Source organism: Mustelus asterias, chromosome 21 (assembly GCF_964213995.1).
Source record: "Mustelus asterias chromosome 21, sMusAst1.hap1.1, whole genome shotgun sequence".
Lineage (NCBI taxonomy): Eukaryota > Metazoa > Chordata > Chondrichthyes > Carcharhiniformes > Triakidae > Mustelus > Mustelus asterias.
The window spans coordinates 33,030,440-33,043,270 of NC_135821.1; the positions used below are offsets into that span (position 1 = coordinate 33,030,440).

Genomic DNA, 12,831 nt, shown 5'->3' on the forward strand with positions numbered 1-12,831 from the left:
CAAGGTCAATGGACCTGTCTATGGTCCGCCCCTCTCGCCCGCTCCGATTCTTGTGGCGGGCGGGACAGGAAAATTCCTCCCATTCTCTCTTTTCTCCCAACACACTGACGACATCGGAAAGGGAAGAAAGTTCAGAACTGTGTTCACAACTCTGATGAGGAAAGCAGTCAATGCAATGAGGCAGTGGGAATGGTAAGATTGATAAAGCACATTGATGGGACAAGTAGGGATTTGTGCCGGTCCTTTACTCAGGATGTGTTTCAGTCAGAACCTGGAGCCAAGATTCCACAAGGAATTTCTTGAGGATCCTGCCACAGGACCGTTAAAAGCTCTGAGACCAACAGCAGAAGTGAGGCCCAAGCTGATTTATTGGCCAATTGAAAGGGGTGGATTTGGAAGGAGTTTTGTTAACCGCCGCTGCTCCAGCTGCCCCGTGAATCTCGACACACAGTGCAGAGAGTCGAGTTAGGAATTCTCAGCAGGAGATGAAATGGTCAATGATTCACCTTCCAATTACCCAAAATAGCTTCTGAGTGTCTGGAAATGAACTCAAGTCTGCACGGCTGAGAGCACAGTCAGCATGTTCAACACAAACTGGAACAGAGCAGAACCCCTGCCCAAACATAACGAAAACCAGCTGCTCCTTGTCACAAACTGCGCCATTGAACATTTCTGAAGGAATGTGGTTTAATAACGTAAGTAACTCATTGAGGGAGATTGTGGTCTCTCTGTACGTCTGGAACAATCAAATTCTTCCAATTCAGACAGGCCGCAGGCCTGATGTCACAATGACTTTCCTGCCTTTGCTGTCAGTGGTTTGAACTCAGGGCTCACAATGTAATGGACATATTATAATTCACCATTTCTCTTACTCTGCACTGTGTGTATTTAATGTGTTAATCGCCTCAGAGTAATTGATGTTCATGAGCATGGCCCTGCCGTGTGCAGAGTGAGTGGCCATGCTGAGTCTCAGGGATTTATTGCAGTTTACAGCTGTCCAGCTACACGGCCAACTTTTCTCCGATTGCCCAGCACTGAAAAGAAACATTTCCCAGAGGCGTGTCCCACGCTATCACTCTGGGATACGGGGCACGCAAAATCCAGCAAAGTCATGTTCTAATAGATTTCCGGTCAAAGAGAGAGGAACCCCCGCCCCACCCCCCCGCCACACACACACACACACACAGACCACCCCCACACGCACCACATGCACACAGGCAACTCCTCCTCCCCCCTCCATGGGAAATCCCCCCCCCACAGCACATGGGGAAGACAGGGGAATTCCCCCTCCCTCCCACTGATATAGGGAACATCCCCGTTTAGATCCCCAAAGGAACCCCTCACCAGGCATTGCTTCCAGCACTGGACCCCGGCACTGCTCACTGCCAGTGTCGGGGGAAGTGCAAGGGGAAATGCCAGGGGGCAGTGCCGGGGGGTCAGTGTCAGTGTGTCGGGGCAGTGCTGGGGGTCAGTGTCAGTGTGTCGGGGCAGTGCCGGGGGTCAGTGTGTCGGGGCAGTGCCGGGGATGAGGGTCAGTGTGCCGGGGCAGTGCCGGGTCAGTGTCAGTGTGTCTGGGCAGTGCCGGGGGTCAGTGTCAGTGTGTCCGGGCAGTGCTGGGGGTCAGTGTCAGTGTGTCGGGGCAGTGCCGGGGGTCAGTGTCAGTGTGTCGGGGCAGTGCCGGGTCAGTGTCAGTGTGTCGGGGCAGTGCCGGGGGTCAGTGTGTCGGGGCAGTGCCGGGGGTCAGTGTGTCGGGGCAGTGCCGGGGGTCAGTGTGTCGGGGCAGTGCTGGGGGTCAGTGTCAGTGTGTCGGGGCAGTGCCGGGGGTCAGTGTCAGTGTGTCGGGGCAGTGCGGGGTCAGTGTCAGTGTGTCGGGGCAGTGCCGGGGGTCAGTGTGTCCGGGCAGTGCTGGGGGTCAGTGTCAGTGTGTCGGGGCAGTGCCGGGGGTCAGTGTCAGTGTGTCGGGGCAGTGCCGGGTCAGTGTCAGTGTGTCGGGGCAGTGCCGGGGGTCAGTGTGTCGGGGCAGTGCCGGGGGTCAGTGTGTCGGGGCAGTGCCGGGGGTCAGTGTCAGTGTGTCGGGGCAGTGCCGGGGGTCAGTGTGTCGGGGCAGTGGCGGAGGTCAGTGTCAGTGTGCCGGGGCAGTGCCGGGGGTCAGTGTGTCCGGGCAGTGCCGGGGGTCAGTGTCAGTGTGCCGGGGCAGTGCCGGGGGTCAGTGTGTCGGGGCAGTGCCGGGGGTCAGTGTGTCGGGGCAGTGCCGGGGGTCAGTGTGTCGGGGCAGTGCCGGGGGTCAGTGTGTCGGGGAAGTGCCGGGGGTCAGTGTGTCGGGGCAGTTCCGGGTCAGTGTCAGTGTGTCGGGGCAATGCCGGGGGTCAGTGTCAGTGTGCCGGGGCAGTGCCGGGGTTCAGTGTCAGTGTGTCGGGGCAGTGCCGGGGGTCAGTGTGTCGGGGCAGTGCCGGGGGTCAGTGTGTCGGGGCAGTGCGGGGGTCAGTGTCAGTGTGTCGGGGCAGTGCCGGGGGTCGGTGTCAGTGTGTCGGGGCAGTGCCGGGGGTCAGTGTGTCGGGGCAGTGCCGGGGGTCGGTGTCAGTGTGTCGGGGCAGTGCCGGGGGTCAGTGTCAGTTTGTCGGGGCAGTGCCGGGGGTCAGTGTCAGTGTGTCGGGGCAGTGCCGGGGGTCAGTGTCAGTGTGTCCGGGCAGTGCCGGGGGTCAGTGTCAGTGTGTCGGGGCAGTGCCGGGGGTCAGTGTCAGTGTGTCGGGGCAGTGCCGGGGGTCAGTGTGTCGGGGCAGTGCCGGGGGTCAGTGTCAGTGTGTCGGGGCAATGCCGGGGGTCAGTGTGTCCGGGCAGTGCCGGGGGTCAGTGTCAGTGTGTCGGGGCAGTGCCGGGGGTCAGTGTCAGTGTGTCGGGGCAGTGCCGGGGGTCAGTGTGTCGGGGCAGTGCCGGGGGTCAGTGTCAGTGTGTCGGGTCAATGCCGGGGGTCAGTGTGTCCGGGCAGTGCCGGGGGTCAGTGTGTCGGGGCAGTGCCGGGGGTCAGTGTCAGTGTGTCGGGGCAGTGCCGGGGGTCAGTGTGTCGGGGCAGTGCCGGGTGTCAGTGTGTCCGGGCAGTGCCGGGGGTCAGTGTCAGTGTCAGTGTGTCGGGGCAGTGCCGGGGGTCAGTGTGTCCGTGCAGTGCCGGGGGTCAGTGTCAGTGTGTCGTGGCAGTGCCGGGGGTCAGTGTCAGTGTGTCGGGGCAGTGCCGGGGGTCAGTGTGTCGCGGCAGTGCCGGGGGGTCAGTGTCAGTGTGTCGGGGCAGTGCCGGGGGTCAGTGTGTCGCGGCAGTGCCGGGGGGTCAGTGTCAGTGTGTCGGGGCAGTGCCGGGGGTCAGTGTGTCGGGGCAGTGCCGGGGGTCAGTGTGTCGGGGCAGTGCCGGGGGTCAGTGTCTGTGTGTCGGGGCAGTGCCGGGGGTCAGTGTGTCGCGGCAGTGCCGGGGGGTCAGTGTCTGTGTGTCGGGGCAGTGCCGGGGGTCAGTGTGTCGGGGCAGTGCCGGGGCTCAGTGTGTCGGGGCAGTGCCGGGGGTCAGTGTGTCCGGGCAGTGCCGGGGGTCAGTGTCAGTGTGTCGGGGCAGTGCCGGGGGTCAGTGTGTCCGGGCAGTGCCGGGGGTCAGTGTCAGTGTGTCGGGGCAGTGCCGGGGGTCAGTGTGTCGGGGCAGTGCCGGGGGTCAGTGTCAGTGTGTCCGGGCAGTGCCGGGGGTCAGTGTGTCCGGGCAGTGCCGGGGGTCAGTGTCAGTGTGTCTGGGCAGTGCCGGGGGTCAGTGTCAGTGTGTCTGGGCAGTGCCGGGGGTCAGTGTCAGTGTGTCGGGGCAGTGCCGGGGGTCAGTGTGTCGGGGCAGTGCCGGGGGTCAGTGTCAGTGTGTCGGGCAGTGCCGGGGGTCAGTGTCAGTGTGTCCGGGCAGTGCCGGGGGTCAGTGTCAGTGTGTCGGGGCAGTGCCGGGGGTCAGTGTCAGTGTGTCGGGGCAGTGCCGGGGGTCAGTGTGTCGGGGCAGTGCCGGGGGTCAGTGTCAGTGTGTCGGGGCAGTGCCGGGGGTCAGTGTGTCGGGGCAGTGCCGGGGGTCAGTGTCAGTGTGTCGGGGCAGTGCCGGGGGTCAGTGTGTCGGGGCAGTGCCGGGGGTCAGTGTGTCGGGGCAGTGCCGGGGGTCAGTGTCAGTGTGTCGGGGCAGTGCCGGGGGTCAGTGTCAGTGTGTCGGGGCAGTGCCGGGGGTCAGTGTGTCTGGGCAGTGCCGGGGGTCAGTGTCAGTGTGTCGGGGCAGTGCCGGGGGTCAGTGTGTCTGGGCAGTGCCGGGGGTCAGTGTCAGTGTGTCGGGGCAGTGCCGGGGGTCAGTGTCAGCGTGTCTGGGCAGTGCCGGGGGTCAGTGTCAGTGTGTCGGGGCAGTGCCGGGGGTCAGTGTCAGTGTGTCCGGGCAGTGCCGGGGGTCAGTGTGTCCGGGCAGTGCCGGGGGTCAGTGTGTCGGGGCAGTGCCGGGGGGTCAGTGTCAGTGTGTCCGGGCAGTGCCGGGGGTCAGTGTGTCCGGGCAGTGCCGGGGGTCAGTGTGTCCGGGCAGTGCCGGGGGTCAGTGTGTCGGGGCAGTGCCGGGGGTCAGTGTCAGTGTGTCTGGGCAGTGCCGGAGGTCAGTGTGTCCGGGCAGTGCCGGGGGTCAGTGTCAGTGTGTCGGGGCAGTGCCGGGGGTCAGTGTGTCGGGGCAGTGCCGGGGGTCAGTGTGTCCGGGCAGTGCCGGGGGTCAGTGTCAGTGTGTCGGGGCAGTGCCGGGGGTCAGTGTCAGTGTGTCGGGGCAGTGCCGGGGGTCAGTGTCTGTGTGTCGGGGCAGTGCCGGGGGTCAGTGTGTCCGGGCAGTGCCGGGGGTCAGTGTGTCGGGGCAGTGCCGGGGGTCAGTGTCAGTGTGTCGGGGCAGTGCCGGGGGTCAGTGTGTCCGGGCAGTGCCGGGGGTCAGTGTGTCCGGGCAGTGCCGGGGGTCAGTGTGTCGGGGCAGTGCCGGGGGTCAGTGTCAGTGTGTCGGGGCAGTGCCGGGGGTCAGTGTGTCGGGGCAGTGCCGGGGGTCAGTGTCAGTGTGTCCGGGCAGTGCCGGGGGTCAGTGTCAGTGTGTCGTGGCAGTGCCGGGGGTCAGTGTCTGTGTGTCGGGGCAGTGCCGGGGGTCAGTGTCAGTGTGTCGGGGCAGTGCCGGGGGTCAGTGTCTGTGTGTCGGGGCAGTGCCGGGGGTCAGTGTCAGTGTGTCGGGGCAGTGCCGGGGCTCAGTGTGTCGGGGCAGTGCCGGGGGTCAGTGTGTCCGGGCAGTGCCGCGGGTCAGTGTCAGTGTGTCGGGGCAGTGCCGGGGGTCAGTGTGTCGGGGCAGTGCCGGGGGTCAGTGTCAGTGTGTCGGGGCAGTGCCGGGGGTCAGTGTCAGTGTGTCGTGGCAGTGCCGGGGGTCAGTGTCAGTGTGTCGGGGCAGTGCCGGGGGTCAGTGTGTCGGGGCAGTGCCGGGGGTCAGTGTGTCGCGGCAGTGCCGGGGGGTCAGTGTCAGTGTGTCGGGGCAGTGCCGGGGGTCAGTGTGTCGCGGCAGTGCCGGGGGGTCAGTGTCAGTGTGTCGGGGCAGTGCGGGGGTCAGTGTCAGTGTGTCGGGGCAGTGCCGGGGGTCAGTGTCAGTGTGTCGTGGCAGTGCCGGGGGTCAGTGTCAGTGTGTCGGGGCAGTGCCGGGGGTCAGTGTGTCGGGGCAGTGCCGGGGGTCAGTGTGTCGCGGCAGTGCCGGGGGGTCAGTGTCAGTGTGTCGGGGCAGTGCCGGGGGTCAGTGTGTCGGGGCAGTGCCGGGGGTCAGTGTCTGTGTGTCGGGGCAGTGCCGGGGGTCAGTGTGTCGCGGCAGTGCCGGGGGGTCAGTGTCTGTGTGTCGGGGCAGTGTCGGGGGTCAGTGTGTCGGGGCAGTGCCGGGGGTCAGTGTGTCGGGGCAGTGCCGGGGGTCAGAGTGTCCGGGCAGTGCTGGGGGTTAGTGTCAGTGTGTCGGGGCAGTGCCGGGGATAAGTGTGTCCGGGCAGTGCTGGGGGTCAGTGTCAGTGTGTCGGGGCAGTGCCGGGGGTCAGTGTGTCGGGGCAGTGCCGGGGGTCAGTGTCAGTGTGTCGGGGCAGTGCCGGGGGTCAGTGTGTCAGGGCAGTGCCGGGTCAGTGTCAGTGTGTCGGGGCAGTGCCGGGGGTCAGTGTCAGTGTGTCGGGGCAGTGCCGGGGGTCAGTGTGTCGGGGCAGTGCCGGGGGTCAGTGTCAGTGTGTCGGGGCAGTGCCGGGGGTCAGTGTCAGTGTGTCGGGGCAGTGCCGGGGGTCAGTGTCAGTGTGTCGGGGCAGTGCCGGGGGTCAGTGTGTCGGGGCAGTGCCGGGGGTCAGTGTCAGTGTGTCGGGGCAGTGCCGGGGGTCAGTGTGTCGGGGCAGTGCCGGGGGTCAGTGTCAGTGTGTCGGGGCAGTGCCGGGGGTCAGTGTCTGTGTGTCGGGGCAGTGCCGGGGGTCAGTGTGTCCGGGCAGTGCCGGGGGTCAGTGTGTCGGGGCAGTGCCGGGGGTCAGTGTCAGTGTGTCGGGGCAGTGCCGGGGGTCAGTGTCAGTGTGTCGGGGCAGTGCCGGGGGTCAGTGTCAGTGTGTCGTGGCAGTGCCGGGGGTCAGTGTCAGTGTGTCGGGGCAGTGCCGGGGGTCAGTGTGTCGCGGCAGTGCCGGGGGGTCAGTGTCAGTGTGTCGGGGCAGTGCCGGGGGTCAGTGTGTCGGGGCAGTGCCGGGGGTCAGTGTCTGTGTGTCGGGGCAGTGCCGGGGGTCAGTGTGTCGCGGCAGTGCCGGGGGGTCAGTGTCTGTGTGTCGGGGCAGTGTCGGGGGTCAGTGTGTCGGGGCAGTGCCGGGGGTCAGTGTGTCGGGGCAGTGCCGGGGGTCAGAGTGTCCGGGCAGTGCTGGGGGTTAGTGTCAGTGTGTCGGGGCAGTGCCGGGGATAAGTGTGTCCGGGCAGTGCTGGGGGTCAGTGTCAGTGTGTCGGGGCAGTGCCGGGGGTCTGTGTGTCGGGGCAGTGCCGGGTCAGTGTCAGTGTGTCGGGGCAGTGCCGGGGGTCAGTGTCAGTGTGTCCGGGCAGTGCCGGGGGTCAGTGTGTCGGGGCAGTGCCGGGGGTCAGTGTCAGTGTGTCGGGGCAGTGCCGGGGGTCAGTGTGTCGGGGCAGTGCCGGGGGTCAGTGTCAGTGTGTCCGGGCAGTGCCGGGGGTCAGTGTGTCGGGGCAGTGCCGGGGGTCAGTGTCAGTGTGTCGGGGCAGTGCCGGGGGTCAGTGTGTCGGGGCAGTGCCGGGGGTCAGTGTGTCGGGGCAGTGCCGGGGGTCAGTGTCAGTGTGTCGGGGCAGTGCCGGGGGGTCAGTGTGTCCGGGCAGTGCCGGGGGTCAGTGTCAGTGTGTCTGGGCAGTGCCGGGGGTCAGTGTCAGTGTGTCGGGGCAGTGCCGGGGGTCAGTGTGTCAGGGCAGTGCCGGGGGTCAGTGTGTCCGGGCAGTGCCGGGGGTCAGTGTCAGTGTGTCGGGGCAGTGCCGGGGGTCAGTGTGTCGGGGCAGTGCCGGGGGTCAGTGTCAGTGTGTCGGGGCAGTGCCGGGGGTCAGTGTCAGTGTGTCGGGGCAGTGCCGGGGGTCAGTGTGTCAGGGCAGTGCCGGGGATCAGTGTGTCCGGGCAGTGCCGGGGGTCAGTGTCAGTGTGTCGGGGCAGTGCCGGGGGTCAGTGTGTCGGGGCAGTGCCGGGGGTCAGTGTGTCGGGGCAGTGCCGGGTCAGTGTCAGTGTGTCGGGGCAGTGCCGGGGGTCAGTGTCAGTGTGTCGGGGCAGTGCCGGGGGTCAGTGTCAGTGTGTCGGGGCAGTGCCGGGGGTCAGTGTGTCAGGGCAGTGCCGGGGGTCAGTGTGTCCGGGCAGTGCCGGGGGTCAGTGTCAGTGTGTCGGGGCAGTGCCGGGGGTCAGTGTGTCGGGGCAGTGCCGGGGGTCAGTGTGTCGCGGCAGTGCCGGGGGGTCAGTGTCAGTGTGTCGGGGCAGTGCCGGGGGTCAGTGTGTCGCGGCAGTGCCGGGGGGTCAGTGTCAGTGTGTCGGGGCAGTGCGGGGGTCAGTGTCAGTGTGTCGGGGCAGTGCCGGGGGTCAGTGTCAGTGTGTCGTGGCAGTGCCGGGGGTCAGTGTCAGTGTGTCGGGGCAGTGCCGGGGGTCAGTGTGTCGGGGCAGTGCCGGGGGTCAGTGTGTCGCGGCAGTGCCGGGGGGTCAGTGTCAGTGTGTCGGGGCAGTGCCGGGGGTCAGTGTGTCGGGGCAGTGCCGGGGGTCAGTGTCTGTGTGTCGGGGCAGTGCCGGGGGTCAGTGTGTCGCGGCAGTGCCGGGGGGTCAGTGTCTGTGTGTCGGGGCAGTGTCGGGGGTCAGTGTGTCGGGGCAGTGCCGGGGGTCAGTGTGTCGGGGCAGTGCCGGGGGTCAGAGTGTCCGGGCAGTGCTGGGGGTTAGTGTCAGTGTGTCGGGGCAGTGCCGGGGATAAGTGTGTCCGGGCAGTGCTGGGGGTCAGTGTCAGTGTGTCGGGGCAGTGCCGGGGGTCAGTGTGTCGGGGCAGTGCCGGGGGTCAGTGTCAGTGTGTCGGGGCAGTGCCGGGGGTCAGTGTGTCAGGGCAGTGCCGGGTCAGTGTCAGTGTGTCGGGGCAGTGCCGGGGGTCAGTGTCAGTGTGTCGGGGCAGTGCCGGGGGTCAGTGTGTCGGGGCAGTGCCGGGGGTCAGTGTCAGTGTGTCGGGGCAGTGCCGGGGGTCAGTGTCAGTGTGTCGGGGCAGTGCCGGGGGTCAGTGTCAGTGTGTCGGGGCAGTGCCGGGGGTCAGTGTGTCGGGGCAGTGCCGGGGGTCAGTGTCAGTGTGTCGGGGCAGTGCCGGGGGTCAGTGTGTCGGGGCAGTGCCGGGGGTCAGTGTCAGTGTGTCGGGGCAGTGCCGGGGGTCAGTGTCTGTGTGTCGGGGCAGTGCCGGGGGTCAGTGTGTCCGGGCAGTGCCGGGGGTCAGTGTGTCGGGGCAGTGCCGGGGGTCAGTGTCAGTGTGTCGGGGCAGTGCCGGGGGTCAGTGTCAGTGTGTCGGGGCAGTGCCGGGGGTCAGTGTCAGTGTGTCGTGGCAGTGCCGGGGGTCAGTGTCAGTGTGTCGGGGCAGTGCCGGGGGTCAGTGTGTCGCGGCAGTGCCGGGGGGTCAGTGTCAGTGTGTCGGGGCAGTGCCGGGGGTCAGTGTGTCGGGGCAGTGCCGGGGGTCAGTGTCTGTGTGTCGGGGCAGTGCCGGGGGTCAGTGTGTCGCGGCAGTGCCGGGGGGTCAGTGTCTGTGTGTCGGGGCAGTGTCGGGGGTCAGTGTGTCGGGGCAGTGCCGGGGGTCAGTGTGTCGGGGCAGTGCCGGGGGTCAGAGTGTCCGGGCAGTGCTGGGGGTTAGTGTCAGTGTGTCGGGGCAGTGCCGGGGATAAGTGTGTCCGGGCAGTGCTGGGGGTCAGTGTCAGTGTGTCGGGGCAGTGCCGGGGGTCTGTGTGTCGGGGCAGTGCCGGGTCAGTGTCAGTGTGTCGGGGCAGTGCCGGGGGTCAGTGTCAGTGTGTCCGGGCAGTGCCGGGGGTCAGTGTGTCGGGGCAGTGCCGGGGGTCAGTGTCAGTGTGTCGGGGCAGTGCCGGGGGTCAGTGTGTCGGGGCAGTGCCGGGGGTCAGTGTCAGTGTGTCCGGGCAGTGCCGGGGGTCAGTGTGTCGGGGCAGTGCCGGGGGTCAGTGTCAGTGTGTCGGGGCAGTGCCGGGGGTCAGTGTGTCGGGGCAGTGCCGGGGGTCAGTGTGTCGGGGCAGTGCCGGGGGTCAGTGTGTCGGGGCAGTGCCGGGGGGTCAGTGTGTCCGGGCAGTGCCGGGGGTCAGTGTCAGTGTGTCTGGGCAGTGCCGGGGGTCAGTGTCAGTGTGTCGGGGCAGTGCCGGGGGTCAGTGTGTCAGGGCAGTGCCGGGGGTCAGTGTGTCCGGGCAGTGCCGGGGGTCAGTGTCAGTGTGTCGGGGCAGTGCCGGGGGTCAGTGTGTCGGGGCAGTGCCGGGGGTCAGTGTCAGTGTGTCGGGGCAGTGCCGGGGGTCAGTGTCAGTGTGTCGGGGCAGTGCCGGGGGTCAGTGTGTCAGGGCAGTGCCGGGGATCAGTGTGTCCGGGCAGTGCCGGGGGTCAGTGTCAGTGTGTCGGGGCAGTGCCGGGGGTCAGTGTGTCGGGGCAGTGCCGGGGGTCAGTGTGTCGGGGCAGTGCCGGGTCAGTGTCAGTGTGTCGGGGCAGTGCCGGGGGTCAGTGTCAGTGTGTCGGGGCAGTGCCGGGGGTCAGTGTCAGTGTGTCGGGGCAGTGCCGGGGGTCAGTGTGTCAGGGCAGTGCCGGGGGTCAGTGTGTCCGGGCAGTGCCGGGGGTCAGTGTCAGTGTGTCGGGGCAGTGCCGGGGGTCAGTGTGTCGGGGCAGTGCCGGGGGTCAGTGTGTCGGGGCAGTGCCGGGTCAGTGTCAGTGTGTCGGGGCAGTGCCGGGGGTCAGTGTCAGTGTGTCCGGGCAGTGCCGGGGGTCAGTGTGTCCGGGCAGTGCCGGGGGTCAGTGTGTCCGGGCAGTGCCGGGGGTCAGTGTGTCCGGGCAGTGCCGGGGGTCAGTGTCAGTGTGTCGGGGCAGTGCCGGGGGTCAGTGTGTCGGGGCAGTGCCGGGGGTCAGTGTGTCGGGGCAGTGCCGGGTCAGTGTCAGTGTGTCGGGGCAGTGCCGGGGGTCAGTGTGTCGGGGCAGTGCCGGGGGTCAGTGTGTCGGGGCAGTGCCGGGGGTCAGTGTCAGTGTGTCGGGGCAGTGCCGGGGGTCAGTGTGTCGGGGCAGTGCCAGGGGTCAGTGTCAGTGTGTCGGGGCAGTGCCGGGGGTCAGTGTGTCGGGGCAGTGCCGGGGGTCAGTGTCAGTGTGTCTGGGCAGTGCCGGTGGTCAGTGTCAGTGTGTCGGGGCAGTGCCGGGGGTCAGTGTCAGTGTGTCTGGGCAGTGCCGGGGGTCAGTGTCAGTGTGTCGGGGCAGTGCCGGGGGTCAGTGTCAGTGTGTCTGGGCAGTGCCGGGGGTCAGTGTCAGTGTGTCGGGGCAGTGCCGGGGGTCAGTGTCAGTGTGTCGGGGCAGTGCCGGGGGTCAGTGTCAGTGTGTCCGGGCAGTGCCGGGGGTCAGTGTGTCCGGGCAGTGCCAGGGGTCAGTGTCAGTGTGTCTGGGCAGTGCCGGAGGTCAGTGTGTCCGGGCAGTGCCGGGGGTCAGTGTCAGTGTGTCGGGGCAGTGCCGGGGGTCAGTGTGTCGGGGCAGTGCCGGGGGTCAGTGTGTCCGGGCAGTGCCGGGGGTCAGTGTGTCGGGGCAGTGCCGGGGGTCAGTGTCAGTGTGTCGGGGCAGTGCCGGGGGTCAGTGTGTCCGGGCAGTGCCGGGGGTCAGTGTCAGTGTGTCGGGGCAGTGCCGGGGGTCAGTGTGTCGGGGCAGTGCCGGGGGTCAGTGTGTCGGGGCAGTGCCGGGGGTCAGAGTGTCCGGGCAGTGCTGGGGGTTAGTGTCAGTGTGTCGGGGCAGTGCCGGGGATAAGTGTGTCCGGGCAGTGCTGGGGGTCAGTGTCAGTGTGTCGGGGCAGTGCCGGGGGTCAGTGTGTCGGGGCAGTGCCGGGGGTCAGTGTCAGTGTGTCGGGGCAGTGCCGGGGGTCAGTGTGTCAGGGCAGTGCCGGGTCAGTGTCAGTGTGTCGGGGCAGTGCCGGGGGTCAGTGTCAGTGTGTCGGGGCAGTGCCGGGGGTCAGTGTGTCGGGGCAGTGCCGGGGGTCAGTGTCAGTGTGTCGGGGCAGTGCCGGGGGTCAGTGTCAGTGTGTCGGGGCAGTGCCGGGGGTCAGTGTCAGTGTGTCGGGGCAGTGCCGGGGGTCAGTGTGTCGGGGCAGTGCCGGGGGTCAGTGTCAGTGTGTCGGGGCAGTGCCGGGGGTCAGTGTGTCGGGGCAGTGCCGGGGGTCAGTGTCAGTGTGTCGGGGCAGTGCCGGGGGTCAGTGTCTGTGTGTCGGGGCAGTGCCGGGGGTCAGTGTGTCCGGGCAGTGCCGGGGGTCAGTGTGTCGGGGCAGTGCCGGGGGTCAGTGTCAGTGTGTCGGGGCAGTGCCGGGGGTCAGTGTCAGTGTGTCGGGGCAGTGCCGGGGGTCAGTGTCAGTGTGTCGTGGCAGTGCCGGGGGTCAGTGTCAGTGTGTCGGGGCAGTGCCGGGGGTCAGTGTGTCGCGGCAGTGCCGGGGGGTCAGTGTCAGTGTGTCGGGGCAGTGCCGGGGGTCAGTGTGTCGGGGCAGTGCCGGGGGTCAGTGTCTGTGTGTCGGGGCAGTGCCGGGGGTCAGTGTGTCGCGGCAGTGCCGGGGGGTCAGTGTCTGTGTGTCGGGGCAGTGTCGGGGGTCAGTGTGTCGGGGCAGTGCCGGGGGTCAGTGTGTCGGGGCAGTGCCGGGGGTCAGAGTGTCCGGGCAGTGCTGGGAGTTAGTGTCAGTGTGTCGGGGCAGTGCCGGGGATAAGTGTGTCCGGGCAGTGCTGGGGGTCAGTGTCAGTGTGTCGGGGCAGTGCCGGGGGTCTGTGTGTCGGGGCAGTGCCGGGTCAGTGTCAGTGTGTCGGGGCAGTGCCGGGGGTCAGTGTCAGTGTGTCCGGGCAGTGCCGGGGGTCAGTGTGTCGGGGCAGTGCCGGGGGTCAGTGTCAGTGTGTCGGGGCAGTGCCGGGGGTCAGTGTGTCGGGGCAGTGCCGGGGGTCAGTGTCAGTGTGTCCGGGCAGTGCCGGGGGTCAGTGTGTCGGGGCAGTGCCGGGGGTCAGTGTCAGTGTGTCGGGGCAGTGCCGGGGGTCAGTGTGTCGGGGCAGTGCCGGGGGTCAGTGTGTCGGGGCAGTGCC

The 12,831-nt window shown here is 67.7% G+C and overlaps 1 protein-coding gene across 2 annotated transcripts in view; it reads left to right on the top strand.

Annotated features, from left to right (window-relative positions):
• The first annotated feature begins 430 nt into the window (after window positions 1-430).
• The window catches only part of LOC144509213 (C-reactive protein-like), a 116,453-nt gene continuing 104,052 nt past the window's right edge, over window positions 431-12,831 (top strand). Inside the window, exon 1 of one of the 2 annotated variants that reach the window (XM_078237711.1) lies at window positions 431-695. The gene's annotated coding sequence lies outside the window, so the exon portion shown is untranslated. The remainder of the gene's footprint in view (window positions 696-12,831) is intronic. The other variant, XM_078237712.1, reaches the window with a different exon arrangement.